This window comes from Scylla paramamosain, chromosome 35 (genome assembly GCF_035594125.1).
Source record: "Scylla paramamosain isolate STU-SP2022 chromosome 35, ASM3559412v1, whole genome shotgun sequence".
In the NCBI taxonomy this organism is placed as follows: domain Eukaryota; kingdom Metazoa; phylum Arthropoda; class Malacostraca; order Decapoda; family Portunidae; genus Scylla; species Scylla paramamosain.
In genome coordinates, this window is record NC_087185.1 from 15,871,274 (window position 1) to 15,891,045 (window position 19,772).

At 43.5% G+C, this 19,772-nt stretch overlaps 1 long non-coding RNA gene across 1 annotated transcript; it reads right to left on the reverse strand.

The window, feature by feature from the left end:
* Positions 1 to 3,354: 3,354 nt before the first annotated feature.
* On the reverse strand, positions 3,355 to 18,996 carry LOC135090694 (uncharacterized). The gene is made up of 4 exons (XR_010262087.1): positions 18,790 to 18,996; positions 7,660 to 7,690; positions 6,924 to 7,036; positions 3,355 to 3,675 (listed from the first exon to the last, which is right to left on the reverse strand). It is a non-coding gene; the product is annotated as an uncharacterized LOC135090694 (long non-coding RNA).
* Positions 18,997 to 19,772: the final 776 nt, after the last annotated feature.

Consider the following 19,772-nt stretch of genomic DNA (forward strand, 5'->3'; position numbering starts at 1 on the left):
CGACACACGCCACACTGAGTCATGAGCTCGTAAATCTGTGCACTGTATTTTAATAACACAAGGATACGAAAGAAGATGCAAGAAGCCATCAGGCCATCACGCGGCAGTCTGCGTAATACACACCCACCCGTCATCCTAAGCCACATCTATTGTTTACTTCTCTATTGACTCAGCACCAACAACAGAATTACTAAGTCTGTTTCAGTCATCCAATACTTCATCTGCGAACCAATTTCTTTTGATCTATTTTTGTTATTCTAAGTGACTCAGCACTAAATATAGACGTACTGAGTCTCTTTCAGTCATTCACCATTTCATAAGTAAACCATCTCTTCCTGTCTCTTTATGAATTTAACTCTATCAAGCTTGGACATTTATTCAAAACAACAAAGGACTGTTTTATCTATCTGGTTTTTCTTGACATAATTCCTAACCTTAGTATTTTACTCATCCCGAATAACTCATCTTCTCTAACCTGAATTACTCATCTTCTCTAAATCTTTTCCTCTTTTCCCCTAAGAAATACCCACAATGGTCACACGAGTATTTCTTTGAGTAATCAACAAACGTGATAATTTCCTCAGACAAGCCTGATTCTAACTCTTCATACAGTCCTTCAGAGCATAGATAGATAGATAGATAAATAGATAGATAGATAAATATAGATAGATAAAGACAGACAAACAGACAGACAGGCAAACAGACAGATAAATAAATAGATGGACAGACATATAGATAGATAGACATAGTTAAATGGCCACAAACCTTAACAAAAATACATAAAAAGATGCCTTGGTAAAGATATCATGAACGGCCCCATTATACGAGTATATTCAAATTACAGTACGTAGATTACAATTACTTATTTCCTCTCCTTGCGCGGGAAGACTACGTTACATAACACCTCGGCAAACTGGCCATGTTTGTCTTTCTTGTGTCGATCTGTATCACTGTTAGAGGAACCAGGTACAGTAGAAGTGGGAAGGCGGCTAACTCACGCGTCACCTGTTTACCTGCCATATACAGGTAATCGGAATACTCTCTCTCTCTCTCTCTCTCTCTCTCTCTCTCTCTCTCTCTCTCTCTCTCTCTCTCTCTCTCTCTCTCTCTCTGATATTAATTAATTTGCTTATTCAGTTTTCTAGCCGAAGCGCGTTAGTAGTTTTTTAACATAAGTTAGTTAGAGGCTTGTGATTACACACACACACACACACACACACACACACACACACACACACACACACACACACACACACACACACACACACACACACACACACACACACGAAGAAAAAGACAATAACAGGATAATGTTAGTAGAAACCATCCTCTAAACACACACACACACACACACACACACTTTAAAAAATATGGAAGTGTTAAATGTGGGAAGTGTTAATGTAAAGAAAAGTACACAAGTGGAAGGAGGAAGAGGGGGGAAGAATGAGACGTGCCTTTCATAATCTCTCTCTCTCTCTCTCTCTCTCTCTCTCTCTCTCTCTCTCTCTCTCTCTCTCTCTCTCTCTCTCTCTCTCTCTCTCTCTCTCTCTCTCTCTCTCTCTCTCTCTCTCAAGCTTCAAAGACTTACTGGTCGATTCCTCACTGATAACTTAGGTAGAGGAACACTCCTAAAGGCCGGTAGGAAGGGAAGGGAAGGGAAGGGAAGGGAAGGGAAGGGAATGGGAAGGGAAGGGAAGGGAGGGAAGATGAGAGAAAGGAAAGCAAGGAAGGGAGAACCAAGGAAGGGAAATAGGTGACAAAAAAGGAAGTGAGAAAGTGAGTAGGGAAAAGGAAGGAAATTAAAAAGGATGAAAGGAAAGGAAGAAGACAACGGTAGGGAAAGTGAAAGAAGGGAAAGTATTGAAAAAAGAACCAAGGGATAATAGGAAAATAAGAGACAGGGAGGAAAATAGGAGGTCCACAAAGTATAGGAAAGGAAGAAAGACGAAAGAGAGAAATCAGGAGTGACAATGGAAAGGAAATAGAGAGGAATGAAGGAGGAAGGAGAGGGATCAAGTAAAATTAGCGAGGAAGAAAGGACTGGAAAGAAAGTAGGGGAAAAAAAGGGCAGGAGAGAGAAAATAAGAATAATATGGCGACTTGAGGGAAAGGGAGAAACTGAAGAGATGAGAAGAAAGGAAGATGAGTAATGAGATGGTGGAAGGCAGAAAAAAAAGCAGATGAATACATTTAAACAAGAATAAAACTGTGTGTGTGTGTGTGTGTGTGTGTGTGTGTGTGTGTAATTCTTCCTCCTCCTCAATAATACATAACCAATACCATAAAAAGTCTTCTCTCTCTCTCTCTCTCTCTCTCTCTCTCTCTCTCTGAATATACTATAATACAATTTTTCTTAATACAAAACACAGAGGAAAGTTTACACACTCACTTTTACACAATATTTCATTACTTTGTGTTACACTTTATAACAAACAAAAGTTATTAATAGTTTTAACAAAGTATTCTAGTTTCTTTACACTAAGGAATGACTTATATATCTTAACACACACACACACACACACACACACACACACACACACACACACACACACACACACACACACACACACACACACACACGATTTGGTCAGCACAAGATATCGATGACTGAGGAAAGTGAAGGAGAAGCAAGAGGAAAACAGGAACAGGAGAGGGAGGAGGTGGTGATGGTGATGATGGGTGAGGGAGAGGGACAAGGAGAAAGAGAGGAGAGTTAGTTCTAAGTGCCCATTGATGTGTGAGGGATTCGAACGAGTGGTGGTGTTTCACTTGGAAGCGTGAGGTAATGAGGAGGCAGCGAGGATGAGGGGTGAAGTAACCTTGAGGCGGCGACAAAGACTGCTGCAAGTGACAAGTAAGTAAAGTTTATCATCACGTTGAGAATATAACTACATCTTACTGGCACTGTGCTCATCCCTATGATCATAAGTAACATACAGTAATGATAGCACATATTAAACAACCTAATAATGAAATGTGATAGTGTAATATAGTAACCTAATTATAAAAGAGAGCACATTCTTCCTTGCTTGTACAGGACGTATATGTACCCACAGGTAGGTAAGGATAAGTAAAGTGAGAATAGGTAGGATTTTTATTTATTGTTAGTCTCTCCAGTAATCAGAGACCTAACACCACTACGTTACGACAATACCCCGTAACGAGTGAACTCTTGTTGGTGTAAATAAATTGTATATATTGACTTGATTCAAACTCTCTTTCAGGCTTACTTATAACACGCTACCTTTAAATCAAATGTTCTTGCCACTGGTGTGACAAACAGCCGAGTAGGGTAACATGTATCAAGTTATAACAAATGGTATAATCTACTGAACAAGAGGGAGCTTCCGGTAAGAAGCTCCCTCCCACCATCAGTATCAACATGCTATTATCACCCCCCTCCTCCCTCCTCCCCTTCTCTCCCTCAACATTCATAAGGTCACCAAAACAGCTGAAAGTTGGAGAGTCTCGCTTCTAAATCCTCCTGATGACCTTCAGGTTTGAGGCGGCGTGTGGTGATGCACGGCAAAAACAACCAACACCATGTCCTGATTTCAGTAGGGAAGGTTGGACAGACGCGATATTAGTCCGCAAACAGAAACGATCTGTTCTCTCGCCACGTCTATTTTTCAAGGGCCACAGAGATGATTAGCCGGATTCTCAAGGGTGCTTCTCCTGTTAGTGATGTATAAACAGTGCCAATCTATCACTTAGAATCGAAAAAAAAAAAAAAATAAATAAATACTTAAAAACCCTTATCGCTTCACCGCGACTACTTTCAAAGCCCACAGAGATGATTAGCCGAGTTGTCAAGGGTGCTTCTCCTGTTAGTGATGTAGATATATAGTTAACCTGTCACTTAGAATCGAAAAAAATATCCTTAAAACTCGTGTCATTTCACCGCGACTACTTTCAAGGGCCAAAGAAATGATTAGCCCGGTTCTCAAGAGTGTTTCTCCTGTTAGTAATGAAGAAATCTTGATAATCTGCCACTAGAACCGTAAAAAACATCCTTCAGAAGTGTTTCAGAATATGATCCTTATGACGTACTGATACTTGGCAATTTTCACATCGCAAAGGTAACAAGGATTTCGTCACCACAGGAACAATGGATTAGTGGTGAAAACTCCCGACGAAGTGCTTTATAAGTGACATGCTTCCTTCCCGCATCAAAGCGCCGCGTGGGGGTGATGGCAGGGAGGGAAGGTAAGAGCTCAGTATTATCGGGAACATGCTGTGGATAGCGAACAGTTTGCATCACAAGGCCGCAAGATTAAAGGATGTTCGTTCTCAGGTTTCTTCTTTCCTTCCCCTGCTTCTCCAGCACTGAGCTGCACCCACCTCCCCCCTTCCCACTCGTCTCTCAAGTGACTCACAAACGCAAACTAGAGAAGTTAATATTCACTGCGACAGGAAACAATTAGCAGCACCAGAAACAATGCGTGAAGTCTTTATAAACATCTACAAGAAAATCGGCGATGAAAAAGAATACATTTTGCAATTTCTTCCCAGTTCAAAGCTTGCACGTGGCTGTAGGGCAAGTGATTGGTAATTAGGGAAAGGTGTACCAAGTGGCAGTCAAAGGGTTAAGAGTTCTCGTTTAGTAATCAAGCTCTAGGAGTAAAAAGGCACGTACTATAACTTTACGAGAAACCAAGAAACCAACGGTGGAAACACGTCATTGTTTAATAATTAAGGACTAATAACATAAGAGCAGGAATGGAGAGCCTGCAGCTTTAACTCTCACTAGTATAGGCAACAGTTCACAGCATCTACAAGGAAGGAGATGAAATAAGATGAAATTTTGCAATGTCTAACTAGCACCATATTTGCAGGAGGGTGTAGAACAAGAAAAGATGTCACAGAGTGGTTGGTAATTAAAGAAAGACGACCCAAATAGTAGTGAGAGGTAAAATCAAACCTACGTGAGACCAATAGTCGTTTGCTTATAAAATAACTAGTGGAAAAGGAGAGAATTAAGGTTTTCCAGCTGTGCAAGATGAGTTCAGCTATTATGAATTTTCTCCGTACCTCCCTTCCTTCCTTTCCTGCCTCCTCCTCTTGCCCTTATCTCTTCCCTCCCTCCTTCCACGCCTTGTTGAGTGATGTAACGTCAAGGACACGCACGCCAGACCAACGAGTCCTATAAGTACTGTCACGGTTAAGATGGAATACTTCAGCCTATTTGACCATACAGAACCTTTGCTCGACGAAATAGGAGTAAATGCTATTCGAGTGTGTTTAAACAAGATCTAATCCTACGACACAAGATCCGACTCCATCTCAGCTCATCGTCAGCAAGGGAAAGAAAAAATGACGCAGGATTACCACTCACTTTTTTTTTTTTTTCTATGGCTCAGTGTTGATTCGTATTTTGCATCCTGTTTACTTGTGTCAGTGTCAGGGGTGTGTCTCTCAAGCACTCGAGGGGAATTACGAAGGCAGCAAGGCACATGGCTCACTGCTGCACGTGGTAAGCAAAGGAAGGACACAAGTTGGAAGATAAACGCAGGATACGTTGCAATGAAGGGTCACCGAATGATGTTTGTGTAATGAGTGATGTAGTTATTCCGAGAAGTACGTAGATATCTGGGCTCTTTTTTTTTTTAATAAGCACTTCATATCTCTCTCTCTCTCTCTCTGAAATATAATACTAAGACATAAAATCAATTTCTTACTAGATATGTATACTCTACTGAATTAGTATCACACATACACACACACACACACACACACACACACACACACACACACACACACACACACACACACACACACACACACACACACACACACCAGCCATCAATCAATAGTCTCTTCTAGATTTGACTTACCTTTAGGATTAATGTCAAGTATTCCCCCACCCCCAATGTACATTTTCAGTTTGTTGACTGCCTAAAGAATAAACCGTTTATTATTATTATTATTATTTTTTACACACACACACACACACACACACACACACACACACTCACACTCACACACACACACACACACACACACACACACACATGCAAAACACCAAACAAGGAAAACAAAGAAACATACCATCTTAATACATTGCCATAACCTTTACTACTACTACTACTACTACTACTACTACTACTACTACTACTACTACTACCACCAATGACGGTCTCGAGCCTGTGTTAACCCAGCGTGCATCTCGTATATACGAGATGCAGTAAGTAAAGTAAGTAAAGACACGGGAAAGATAAGGAGGGAGAAACACCAGCAGACTGACAGGCAGCGGAAACACGCAGGCCAGAGAGAGAGAGAGAGAGAGAGAGAGAGAGAGAGAGAGAGAGAGAGAGAGAGAGAGAGAGAGAGAGAGAGAGAGAGAGAGAGAGAGAGTACGAGTCTGTGAGTGAAAATGTGAGTGAAAAGGAGAGTAACGGAGGGTGCAGGCGGCCGAACGTTGCCCTGTGCGCGGTGAAGTTGGTGGTGGGGAAGCGAGGGAGGGAGAGAGCGAGGGAGGAGAGAGGAGGGGGGTAGGAGCGAGGAACAACAGCTGTAGGCGAGGGAGGTGGTAAGGTCCGGACGTGGGAGGAGGAGGAGGAGGAGGAGGAGGAGGAGGAGGAGGAGGAGGAGGAGGAGGAGGAGGAGGAGGAGGAGGAGGAGGAGCAAGGACAGTTGGTAAGAGCAGACTCAAGAATGTTGAGAGAGAGAGAGAGAGAGAGAGAGAGAGAGAGAGAGAGAGAGAGAGAGAGAGAGAGAGAGAGAGAGGGGCAAAGCATAATTTGCATGAACTATGACCTCTCTCTCTCTCTCTCTCTCTCTCTCTCTCTCTCTCTCTCTCTCTCTCTCTCACACACACACACACACACACACACACACACACACACACACACATACACACACACACAAGTAACTAGTTCTTCATCCCATGGCGGAACATAATCCAGGCCATTACCAGCACACACCTGCGCCTCACTCACAGGTGTGGGGGAAGCGACAGGTTTGCAAAGGAAGTTACGCGTCAGTCAGTTCAGAGCGGCATCACTACAGTCTGCTACTTCTTGTCAAGATCACTCACCTGCGGGAATGAAGCACTGGTGAATGAATGAAGCACGGATGTAAGGAAGAGGATGCAGTGATGAGGATGAAAATACAGGTACGAGAGCTACAGGTGAATGAAGGACGGGTGACCGCAGGCTGATGTAAGATAGAGGATGCAGTAATGAGGATGAAAAATACAGGTACACACTTCACAATAGGACAATAACGACAAAAAAGACAGGTAAGAGATACAGGTGAAAAAGTAGGATGAAAACGCAGGTACACACTTCACAATGAGACAATAACGATGAAAAAGACACGTAAGAGGGTCAGTTGAAAAAGTAAGATGAAAACACAGGTGCACTTCAAAATAAGGAGTCTCGTACGCCAACAGTGAAAGGAAGAGCTGTGGAGGTCAGTGCCAGGAAGCGAGACATGGGTTGAAGTCATTAACCCCAGCGCGGTGCCAGCCAGCGAGCGGGGGGCGATGGCACTGAGGGCGGGGTCACTGTACAGATGAGATTAAATGGATCGCAGTCTCAGAAAAAAAAGTAATAAATGCAAGAGGAAAAGGAAAAGCGCTCATTCGTACCTGATAATTAAGGGAGGTGAATAAGGTTCATGGGTGAAGAGTGAAAGGTAACAGAAAGCAACACTCACTGGCCTCTCTCGCCTCCTTGCAGTCCACGACCTGGGATGGACGAGAGAAGGAAAAAGTGAGTGAGACTGAAATATACTCACATCAAAACATTGAAATAAAAAAAATAAAAAATAAAAAAAATAAATAAATAAGTAGAAAATAAAGTTAACTGGAAATACATTAAGTCATTCACTATGTAAATTACACCTTCTCCATCACTCCCACCTCTTCTTCCACCAAACAACACTAGCTTTCTAATTAACAAAGTGGAGATATATTAAGAATGAGGTTGTAGCCACTTCACCACTGCGGATTCAATTGCAGGTGAAAGACCTGTCCCTATCCACATCTGTCTCACCCACATCTGTCTATCTACACCTGTCTCATCCAAACCTGTACCGTCCATTTTATATCTACCTCACAGCTGCACTCTCTCTCTCTCTCTCTCTCTCTCTCTCTCTCTCTCTCTCTCTCTCTCTTATTGAATAATACTTATTTACTCAACAATCTATTAAGTTCTCAGCTATGTCTATTAATTATTTCTTAACGAGATTTTATTCAATTTATTCAACGCATTTATGTATCTCCGCACACACACGCACACACACACACACACACACACACAAAGGATCTTCCGCTTATATATATGTGTTTGTGTGTGTGTTTCTCTGTCTGTCTCTCGCCATTCCCTCTTTCTGCCCTCCTTCACTCCTTCACTCCCTCCTTCATCTTCTTTTCCCCCTCACCGACTCACTGGCGGGCTGGCGGGAATGATAACTTGAACGCTGACACTTTGGTTCGTTTATACACCCACCCCCTTCTCTCTCCGGACCTCGGCGAAGGAGTTCCGGCCTTCCCAGGAGCAGACTCGGAGACAGTTCCCAGTACCAGCTCCACTCGCCAGGCGGTACCGAGGCTCCTTTCGTGAAGATGCTGTTGTTGTTGTTGTAGTTGTTGCAGGTGGTGGTAGTGGTGGTGGTGGTGGTGGTGGTGGTGGTGGTGGTGCTGGTGGTGATGATGGTAGTGGTAGTGATAGTAGTAGTAGTAGTAGTAATAGTTGGTAGAAGTAGTACTGGTAGAAGATGGCAGCAGATGGTAGTAGTGGTGGTAATTGTGGTGATGGAGACGGTAATAGTAAATTAATGTGATTAATACTCAGAGTAATAATAGTAGCAGTAGTAATAGTAGTAGTAGTAGTAGTGGTGGTAATAGTAAAGCAGTACTTGTAGCAATAGTAGTCACTTCATCAGTAGACACAGTTGTAGAATCTAACAAACACCTGTACTTCACGTGCCGCAGGTGTGCAAATGTAGGGGGGGACGGAGAGGGAAAGGGAGAGGAGCAGGTGGGAGAGACGGGAGAGGAATGGGTGGGAGGAGAGACAGAGACAGAGAGGAAGGGGGAAAGAGAAGTTAATTACTGAGTTGTATACCGTGGAAGGATAGTGCTCTCTCTCTCTCTCTCTCTCTCTCTCTCTCTCTCTCTCTCTCTCTCTCTCTCTCTCTCTCTCTCTCTCTCTCTCTCTCTCTCTCTGAAACAAAGACACGAGAGGAAAGTCATGCAGATATTTAAACTAATTAAGTACTTACGCTGGCGGTAATCTAATATCAGACGAAAACTTTCAACATATGAATAAAACATACGATCAGACCAAAAAAAAATAATAATAAAAAAATAGATAAAAATAATTAAAAGTGTAAGAATGTAAGAAAATCAGTAAAGTAACTAATAAAAATGAGTAATACACTTGATGGGGAGTAATCTTTTCCTTTAACTTATTTAGCATTTCAACCCTTTAACTGCTACTACGAAAAATAAGACACGTGTTGCTTAATTTAACCAGACATTTCAAGAAGAAAAAATAAATAAAATAAAATACATAAGATAAAACAGATAAAAAATAAATAAATGAAAGTAAAAATAAGTACGTAAAATAAACAAGTAAACAAATAAATAAACAAATACAACAACAGAAACTGCGTCATTAGGGAGCTTTGAAAGAAGATTAGACACATTTATGATGAGATGCTAAGTGGATACAGGAAGATATGCTTTGTAGAGGGACTGCCACCGGTGGGCTTAATGGTTTCTTGAAGTTTCCCTTATTTTCTTATGTACTTATATTCAAAATTATTGGAACTACTCCCTCACACCTTTACCTGTCAAAATATTGCGCTCCAAACTCACGCCATCATGCCTCTGAGTCTCGAGTGCTTTCATGGAAGCCACTACAACATTCCACTGCAAGTCAACAAGTAACACCAAGGACTTCACTGGACACAATACACAACTCAATGATCTTAAGGCACAGACTAAACAGACTACCAGATTTATAAGATTAAACATGAGGCTAAAAATCATAGGAAAACAAAGGAAGCTGCAAGAACCCATCAGGCCTACACGTGGCAGTCCCTGAATGAAGTATACCTATCTATTTCCATCTATCATTCCCATCCATGAATTCGTCTAATCTTATTTTATAACTCCCTAATGAATCGCCACTAACAACCTCATTGGTGAGTTCATTGCATTCATCAACTACTCTATTTGACAACCAATTCCTTCCTGTATTTTTCTTAAACCTAAACATAAACCTTAAACCAATTATTTCTTGTTCTATCCTCATTACTGATCCTGAGAAGTTCCCTTACGTCACTCTTGTTATGACCCTTATACCACATAAAGACTTCCATCACCTCCCTCTTAACTTAACGCCTCTCTAAGGAATGTAAACTTGAAAGCTTCAGTCTCGTTTCGTAAGGAATACCCCTCACCCCCTGCATCCTTTACGTCATTCTCCTTTGTACTGATTCTAACAGCCCTATAACCTTCCTGCAATATGGGGACCAGAACTGCAGGTCACAAGAAAGTAGCACAAGAACATACGAAAGAAAAAGAAAGCTATCAAGAAGCTATCAATCCTACAAGTGGCTCACCCTTTAAAAAATATACCTATCATCCCCATCCATAACTATACCTGATCCTCTTTTAAAGCTCCCTATTGCCTCGACACCAACCATTGAGAGGAATAGAGTAACCTACAAAAGAATGAAACTCAAAGGTCAGCGAGATATCGTTGCTTACTTCAGCCTCTCCTCTGACCTGCCTCAACAGAATAAGAATTGAGAGAGAGAGAGAGAGAGAGAGAGAGAGAGAGAGAGAGAGAGAGAGAGAGAGAGAGAGAGAGAGAGAGAGAGAGAGAGAGAGAGAGAGAGCATAATCTTACTTACGCCGGTTAACACGGAAAAAAAGGAAGAAAAAAATGTGGAGAGAGAGAGAGAGAGAGAGAGAGAGAGAGAGAGAGAGAGAGAGAGAGAGAGAGAGAGAGAGAGAGAGAGAGAGAGAGAGAGAGAGAGAGAGAGAGAATAAGAAAATAAGAAACATAAAATTCATGAAACGAAAGGAAGAAAGAACATAAATAAAAATAAAAGAAATAAAAAAAAACGAATAAAAAATTATTAAGAAAAGATAAGAGACAACACGAAGAGGGAAAACAGAAGAAAGAAAGAAAGAAAGAGTGAAGAAAAGAATAACGCAATAAAGAAGTGAAGGGAAAGAACACAAGAAAACGACAGGAAACAAAGATAGAGAGAGAAAAACAGCTGAGGAAAAAAATAAATAAATAAAGAGGTGAGGAGGGATGAAACGAAAGAGAGAGGAAGAGGAAGACAAAGGGAAGAGAGGAAAGGAGGAGGAGGAGGAGGAGGAGGAGGAGGAGGAGGAGGAGGAGGAGGAGGAGGAGGAGGAGGAGGAGGAGGAGGAGGAGGAGGAGGAGGACGAAGGAGAATGGGGAAGAGATCAATGAAAACCTCTCTCTCTCTCTCTCTCTCTCTCTCTCTCTCTCTCTCTCTCTCTCTCTCTCTCTCTCTCTCTCTCTCTCTCTCTCTCTCTCTCTCTCGAAGTAAGGTCACACTCCCTCGACCTACGACCTTGAAAAGACAACGAGGCCATCCACTCAGGTCATCCACTCTTCCACCTTCATTTTGTCACTTTCATCCACCCAAGGAATGAAGAAAACATCAAGTGGAGGAAGGTGGAATGAAGGTTAAAGTGGTTTGGTGGTAGTGGTGGTGGCATTGGGTGGTGGTGGAGGAAAGTGGACTAAAATGGTGAAGAAAATGCTGCAATAAGGTGGATTTCAAAGTGGAATGAAGTGGAGAACGATGGTGGAGGAGGCACGGCGAGCAAACACCATGAGGTGGAGGTGGAGGAGAATGATAATAAAGTGAATGTATAAAGTGGAATGAAAGTGGACGAGGTGGAGAATGATGAAGTGGAGAAGGTGCAAAGTGGAGTGAAGGTGGATGAGGTGGAGGACAGTGGAGACACACAACCCTACAGTGGAAGAATGGAGATGAAACAGCTGTCAGTAGTGGAACATTCAACACCACCTCACAAATGGCAGCAGACAGGTGTTGGTGGAGGGAGTGGAGTGGCGCCAGGTGGGCAACGCGAAGACAACAATTAAGAGGTAAGGCAGGTAAGTGGAACATGTGGTGGAGGCAACAGGTGGAGCAGCTTTCGTCACTGTAATGTGGAGGTGAGAACAAGAAAGGTACACTGATTTGCATCTCATCTTTTCACTATTTATATTCAACTTTATGGAGAGAGAGAGAGAGAGAGAGAGAGAGAGAGAGAGAGAGAGAGAGAGAGAGAGAGAGAGAGAGAGAGAGAGAGAGAGAGAGAGAGAGAGAGAAGGAGGGGGTAGGGTCATGAGAAAGGCACTTGTGACAACTTTCAACCTTCAAAACATTGCGTTCCTCCTCCTCCTCCTCCTCCTCCTCCTCCTCCTCTTCATCGTATAAGACATAATTTGCTATCTTTTCGTTTTATTTAGTCCTGAAAACACCGTTACTTGAGAGAGAGAGAGAGAGAGAGAGAGAGAGAGAGAGAGAGAGAGAGAGAGAGAGAGAGAGAGAGAGAGAGAGAGAGAGAGGAAACAAGAAGGTAAGCTACTGGTATAATTCCCACAAGAAAATTAAATGCAAAAATCGACCTCATTTCCTTTCCTACATCCTCTTGAAAAAATAAAATAAATAAATAAATAAAAGTGAGAAAGAAATATTTATCCAGCCAGACAGACGCCTAAAGAGCAAGCCAGCCAAGGGTCCAGGCAGCCAGTCAGCCAGTTGCCAGTCTCTCAGTACCAACACCTAGTCACTCAGCCAGCTAGCAAGCCAAGTAACAGACAGAGAGCCAGCCAGCCAGTCAGCCAGTTGCCAGTCTCTCAGTACCAACACCCAGTCACTCAGCCAGCTAGCAAGCCAAGTAACAGACAGAGAGCCAGCCAGCCAGTCAGCCAGTTGCCAGTCTCTCAGTACCAACACCCAGTCACTCAGCCAGCTAGCAAGCCAAGTAACAGACAGAGAGTCAGCCAGCCAGTCAGCCAGTTGGTCAAAGACAGTCAGTACGCCAGACAAATAAAGCCAGCAGATACTTAAGAGTGTTGGTCAGGCAGACAGACAGATTCAGCCATCAAGCCCGTCAGACAGTCTGCAAGTCAGCCAGACATTTACTCAGTCAAAGTGAGACAGACAGCCGAGTTACACAGCCAACCACTCAGCCAGCAAGCCAGACACTGACAATCAGTCAACCAGACAGACAGACAGACAGATCAGATAGACAGACAGAAGAGAGACAAACAGACAGACAGACAGTCAGTCAGCTTGCCAACCAGACAGACAGACAGACAGACAGACAGACAGACAGACAGGCAGGCAGGTAGGCAGGCAGGCAGGCAGGCAGGCAGGCAGGCAGGCAGGCAGGCAGGCAGGCAGGCAGGCAGGCAGGCAGGCAGGCAGGCAGGCAGACAGACAGACAGACAGACAGACAGACAGACAGACAGACAGACAGACAGACAGACAGACAGACAACCAGCCAGCCAGACCAGCCAGCCAGCCAGCCGACCAGCCAGACAGACAGACAGACAGACAGACAGACAGACAGAGATAGACAGACAGACGGACACCTAACCAGCCAGCCAGCTAACCAGCAAGCCAACCAGACAGACAGACAGACAGACAGACAGACAGACAGACAGACACAGACAACCAGCCAGTCAACCTGCCAGCCAGACAGACAACCAGACAGACACAGCCAGCCAGCCAGCCAGCCAGCTAGCCAGACAGAGACAGAGACATACAGGCAGACAGGCAGGCAGGCAGACACAGACAACCAGCCATCCTGCAGCAAATCAAACGGACAGAAACAGACATGAAAACATACAGACAGAACACACACACAGTCAGTCAGCCCAGGACACACACAACGGACGGGTGGGACAAACAGCGTCATCAGTGCGTCATCAGCCCCACTTCCTATTCACTCACTGCCTCATGCACTTATTACCTATTATTTTACACATTTTTCATTTTTTTCTTACTCTCTTTATTATTGACACACGTCGAGGATGGAGGATGGCTGAATTCAGACAGAAGAGTGTGCGAGGCGGTGGGCAGGTGACGTCATGATACAACCTGTGCTAACCTCACGTGCTGGCTGTCCGACTCGTGGTATACCTGCAGACAGCAACCCAACCGCTCTGACTGGAAGACGATAAGAGCTAACCAACCAATCACTAGGACAGACAAGCAGACAGACAGACAAGCAGAAAGAAATACATCAACTAGCCAGGGAGTTTAGTGATTCAAGTATCCAGTAAACGAGACACTCAGACAGCAGAAAGTGTATTAGTCAGTCAGCCAGCCGGCCAGCCAGCCAGACGGAGCCTCAACCAGACATTGAAAGTAGGAAAAGTGTGACAGACAGGCAGCCAGACAGTGCTAATATGCCACACCACCAGCTAAACAGACAGGTAAACAGGAAGACACCCAGACAGGCAGACAAGCAGACAGACATACTCGTATAGGCATACAGATGAATGATGGTCCGCAGCTAGCCAGTACGCATACTGTACGCCCAACTAGGCACACAAACCTAAAACCTGTTCTGAAAAACAATATCACTTGTTTTCGTTAAGGTAAAGTGTGTGTGTGTGTGTGCATGTGTGTGTATTACCTATCTGTCCATCATTCTTTATCCTATTCAAATCTTTCACTATACACTTTATCTTCCACCTCCTTCTCTATCTTCCCCTCCTTCCCTCCCTCTCATCTTCGAAGCCAGCTGCAACATTTTCTTTCTTTCTTTTTTTTTTCGTGTTAGATTTCTTGTTCTTACTTCATTCTTCACTTTTACTCCTTACCCCTCTCCTCCCCTCTCCCTCACGCCTGCCCGCTTACATTCCTCCTCTCCCTTTACCTAAAACTCCATTCTTAATTTTTATCTCTGTTGCTAAGGATTTTTGTTCTCTTTCTAATAATTATTTGTCGACGTCTCTCACGTCTCTCGTCTCGTCTCGTCTCGTCTCGTCTCTCTCTCTCTCTCTCTCTCTCTCTCTCTCTCTCTCTCTCTCTCTCTCTCTCTCTCTCTCTCTCTCTAATCACAAACAAGAATATACTAGCGTTCTTCATCTTTCTATTAGCAAAACAAATGCAGAACAATATTACACTACTACTACTACTACTACTACTATTACTACCACCACACCACCACCAGAACAACTAATGCTATAACAACTACGACCACTACTAATACCAGTTCTCCTGCTACTATTACCTCACACAGCCACTGCAATTGTTATTAGAGCTGTTATTGGGAACTACACGGGCACATCCGTCTGGTAAGGTGGAAGGCAGACCAGGGGGAGGGGGGAGAGGTGGCGGCGGGACGGCGGGACGAGGGCAGGGGGAGTACGTGGCGGGATGTCTGCACCGTCTAGACCAGCCACGTGTCTTATAACGTCATGACCATAAAGGCGATGCAGTCACATCCTTTAACACACACGTGTACACAAAGCCACACACATCCACATGCACGTGCACTCACACACAAGAAGTAGAAAACATAATGTGTTATAAATTATAAATGAAAGAATATTTTTTATCTCCTTAATGTTACGAGTCAATACAAGGCAATGAGCTATGTCTGGTGTGTTTTTACCGAGAGAGAGAGAGAGAGAGAGAGAGAGAGAGAGAGAGAGAGAGAGAGAGAGAGAGAGAGAGAGAGAGAGAGAGAGATTCAATAACGTCACCATAGTTGTGCGTCTCTCTCTCTCTCTCTCTCTCTCTCTCTCTCTCTCTCTCTCTCTCTCTCTCTCTCTCTCTCTCACCTTTTCCCTTAGCCTGACCATATGACCCTTCCCTCCAACCTTTCATCACCAAAACTGACCTTCACACAGCCTAGTTCTGACCTTCCTCTCTCTGTTTACGTGACCTGACCTCGCCTCACATGTAGAGTGATGCAATGCCCTTCCCCCCTCTCTCTCTACTGCTACAGATAAAGGTCAAGCGGCGAACAGAACCAGCAACAACCATTAGCTAAGTCGGCAATACATCATGAGTTAGCTTCACCTGCCCCTCCCTCTCACCTGCTGGCGTGCTCTGAGGACATCACCTGGCCGAGTGCTGGTGCTCCTAAGTACGTTCCTTCACTCCGCTTCACCTAACTTAACACAAATGGCAAGGAAGAGTGTTTTAGTTAGGCCTGTATTCAGAAGCACCTTATTCTCCCACCAAGACTATTTTCAAAGGCCACAGAGATGATCAGCCGGGTTCCCAAGAGTGTTTCTCCTGTTAATACTGTAGAAATCTTGTCAATCTGTCACTAGAATCACGCCTGCCGGACACCGAGGATAGCAATGGATGCAGAAGGAACACGTTACCAAGAACTATTTTCTGAACACTTCTGCGCGGTACCTCCACCGTTTCAGAAGGCTTTAGTTGAAGGTACACGGATTTTTAAGGCTGTTTTTCCGGTTATAGTGACAGATTAATAAGATTTCTACAGTATTAACAGGATAAACAGTCTTGAGAGCCCGGCTAATCATCTCTGCGTCCTTTGGAAATAGGAGTGGTGAGGGAGCAGTGTTTTTGTAGATGTAAGGTCTTATTCAGACTTGCTTCATTTTCTTACTGTACACATTCAGGCGAGAAGCTGACGTAAATGTTAGATGTTCCATGGGTACTTTCCTTCACTTTCTTCGACATTCAGGTGAGGAGACAAGAGTAAGTGTTAGTCATCTTGATAGACTTTATCCCACATTTCTTACGACTTCCGAGTGAATAAAAAAAAAAAAAAGGGAAGAGGACGCGGTTAATTATTCCTGCGCACTTCATCTCACCTATGCGACTCTCAGGTGAGGAAGGGTGGCGGAGAGGATGTGGAGTGCAAAAAAGTGGAAGCTTCAGAGTGAGGATAAAGAGTGTGGCATGATTATGAGTGTGACGTGCAGTTGCGTGGCTCTGCAGAGTGTTGAGGGTGGAGAGGTGTGAGTAAACGTAGGTTAAGAGGGGCCTAATAGAAGTCTTTAAGTGGCATAGGGGTTATAACAAGGGAGACGTAAGCAAAATTCACAGGATCAGTAATAAGGATACAACAAAAAATAATGAGTTCATGCTTAAAAATTCAAGTTCGAGAAAGAGACAGGAAGGAATTGGTTTTCAAATGTAGTAGATTAATGGAACGGACGCAGTAATCAGGTTGTTAGTGTTGAGTCATCAGGGAGCTTTAAAAGATTAGACAAATTTATGTAAGGGGATGATAGGTGGAAATAGGTAGGCAGGTTTCATACAGGGACTGCCACGTGTACGCCTGATGGCTTCTTGTAGCTTCCTTTACTTTATGTTCTTAAGTGTGTGGATCCAGTGAGCGTGTTGCGAGAATGACTGTGAATCAATAATCTAAAGTGTGACGTTTATACCGTTGATGTGTTTACCTAACGAATTAATAATAATAATAATAATAATAATAATAATAATAATAATAATAATAATGATAATGATAATAATAATAATAATAATAATAATAATAATAATAATAATAATAATAATAATATCAACCCGCTTCATACTCTTCATTAATTCCCATTCACTCCCAATTTCATTTTATAGTGCTCTTGCTTTAATTGGTTTGTGTGAATAATTCTCTCTCTCTCTCTCTCTCTCTCTCTCTCTCTCTCTCTCTCTCTCTCTCTCTCTCTCTCTCTCTCTCTCTCTCTCTCTCTCTCTCTCTCTTTCCTTGACGTCACGTTAAAATAGTACAGGTGACGTCACACACACGCACACGAACTCTCTCTCTCTCTCTCTCTCTCTCTCTCTCTCTCTCTCTCTCTCTCTCTCTCTCTCTCTCTCTCTCTCTCTCTCTCTCTCTCTCTCTCCACACAATCTTTTCTTAATGTCACATTATAACAACACAGGTGACCTCACACTCACACACACACACACACACACACACACACACACACACACAAACACACAGAGCGGATGTACCATCAAGAGAGGCGGAGAAAATTCAACACCAGTATGACACACGCACACACACACACACACACACACACACACACACAGAGCGGATGTGCCATCAAGAGAGGTGGAGAAAATTCAACACCAGTATGACACACACACACACACACACACACACACACACAGACACACACTGTAGTGAAGTGGGAAATAAACACTAAGGACAACAAGTTCCTAAATACTACTCGTGTATCTTCCAACAGAGCACAGCATAGTGGTCAGGGATACCTTTAACGTTCATCAAGCTTATGTGGCGCTATTATTTTTTTGTGGGTAGTGGCGATGGGAGTGGCTCTTGTGATGGAAGGAGGAGGAGGAGGAGGAGGAATACCTAAACGGAGGAGTAAAGGGTAGTTGGTGATTGGAAGTTGATAAAGTGAGAGGAGAGGAATGATGTTAAGCTTATAGGGAGATAGAAGTTAGTAGAAGTTAGCAAGAGGGTGATGATGGCAGTGAGAAAATGAAGTGTAGGAAGGAGGAAAGTCTTGAATATAACCAAGGGAGAGAGAGAGAGAGAGAGAGAGAGAGAGAGAGAGAGAGAGAGAGAGAGAGAGAGAGAGAGAGAGAGAGAGAGAGAGAGAGAGAGAGAGAGAGAGAGAGAGAGAGAGAGAGAGAGAGAGAGAGAGAGTATGTGTCATCAAGCGAGGTGGAAAACTTAACAAATACTAACACAACCACGACACACACACACGCACACACATGTACACCCACCCACTCACACACACACACACATACACACACACACAACAGCAACAACAAAACCGTAACCTCACGCCGGGATACCCTCACCTTACACGCCTCGCAACGGAAGGAAAAAAACAGAGAGGTGACGAAATAAACGCATGACTTCTGAGAAAGGAGATAAAACTTGTACTGTTTTGTTTCCTTTGCGCGGGGCTTCCTCGGTCCGCCGTGTCCGTCCCTCCGGCAAATCAATCAATACCTGAGAATTAGAGACGAAAAAAAAAAAAAGAAAGAAAAAAAAGGAGAAAAAAATTACCGGAGGGAAAATATAATCATTGTAAATCACATCTTAGCTCTTACAGGTGAGAGAGAGAGAGAGAGAGAGAGAGAGAGAGAGAGAGAGAGAGAGAGAGAGAGAGAGAGAGAGAGAGAGAGAGAGAGAGAGAGAGAGAGAGAGAGAGAGAGAGTTGAGGCATGTGTTGCTCTAAAAGTAAAATTAATACAGAACATTTAGAGGAAGAAAGAAATGGAGACTCATGATGACTAAGGGATTATGAGGTGTGTGTGTGTGTGTGTGTGTGTGTGTGTGTGTGTGTGTGTGTGTGTGTGTGTGTGTGTGTGTGTGTGTGTGTGTGTGTGTGTGTGTAATCGAGTATCTTATCTTCTCTTTTTCCTTCTATTCTACTCTTCAAGTTGTCATTTTCTCTACCTCCTCCTCCTTCTCATCGTCTAAATCCTCCTCTTCCTCCTCATCCTTCTCTTTGACCTCTTCCCTCTTCTCATCATCTTCCTACCTTCTCCTCCTCCTCCTCCTCATTGTCTTTCTCCAATCCTTTACTTTTCTCTCTTTCTGAAGTCATCCACGCATCAAGCAGAGAGAGAGAGAGAGAGAGAGAGAGAGAGAGAGAGAGAGAGAGAGAGAGAGAGAGAGAGAGAGAGAGAGAGAGAGAGAGAGAGAGAGAGAGAGAGAGAGAGAGAGAGAGAGATGGAAAGGAACGGCAAATAAAGCGAAGAAAATAAAAGAACAGTGTAATTAATCTATTTCCTTGATGGTAGTGATGGTGGCGGTGGTGGTGGTGGTGGTGGTA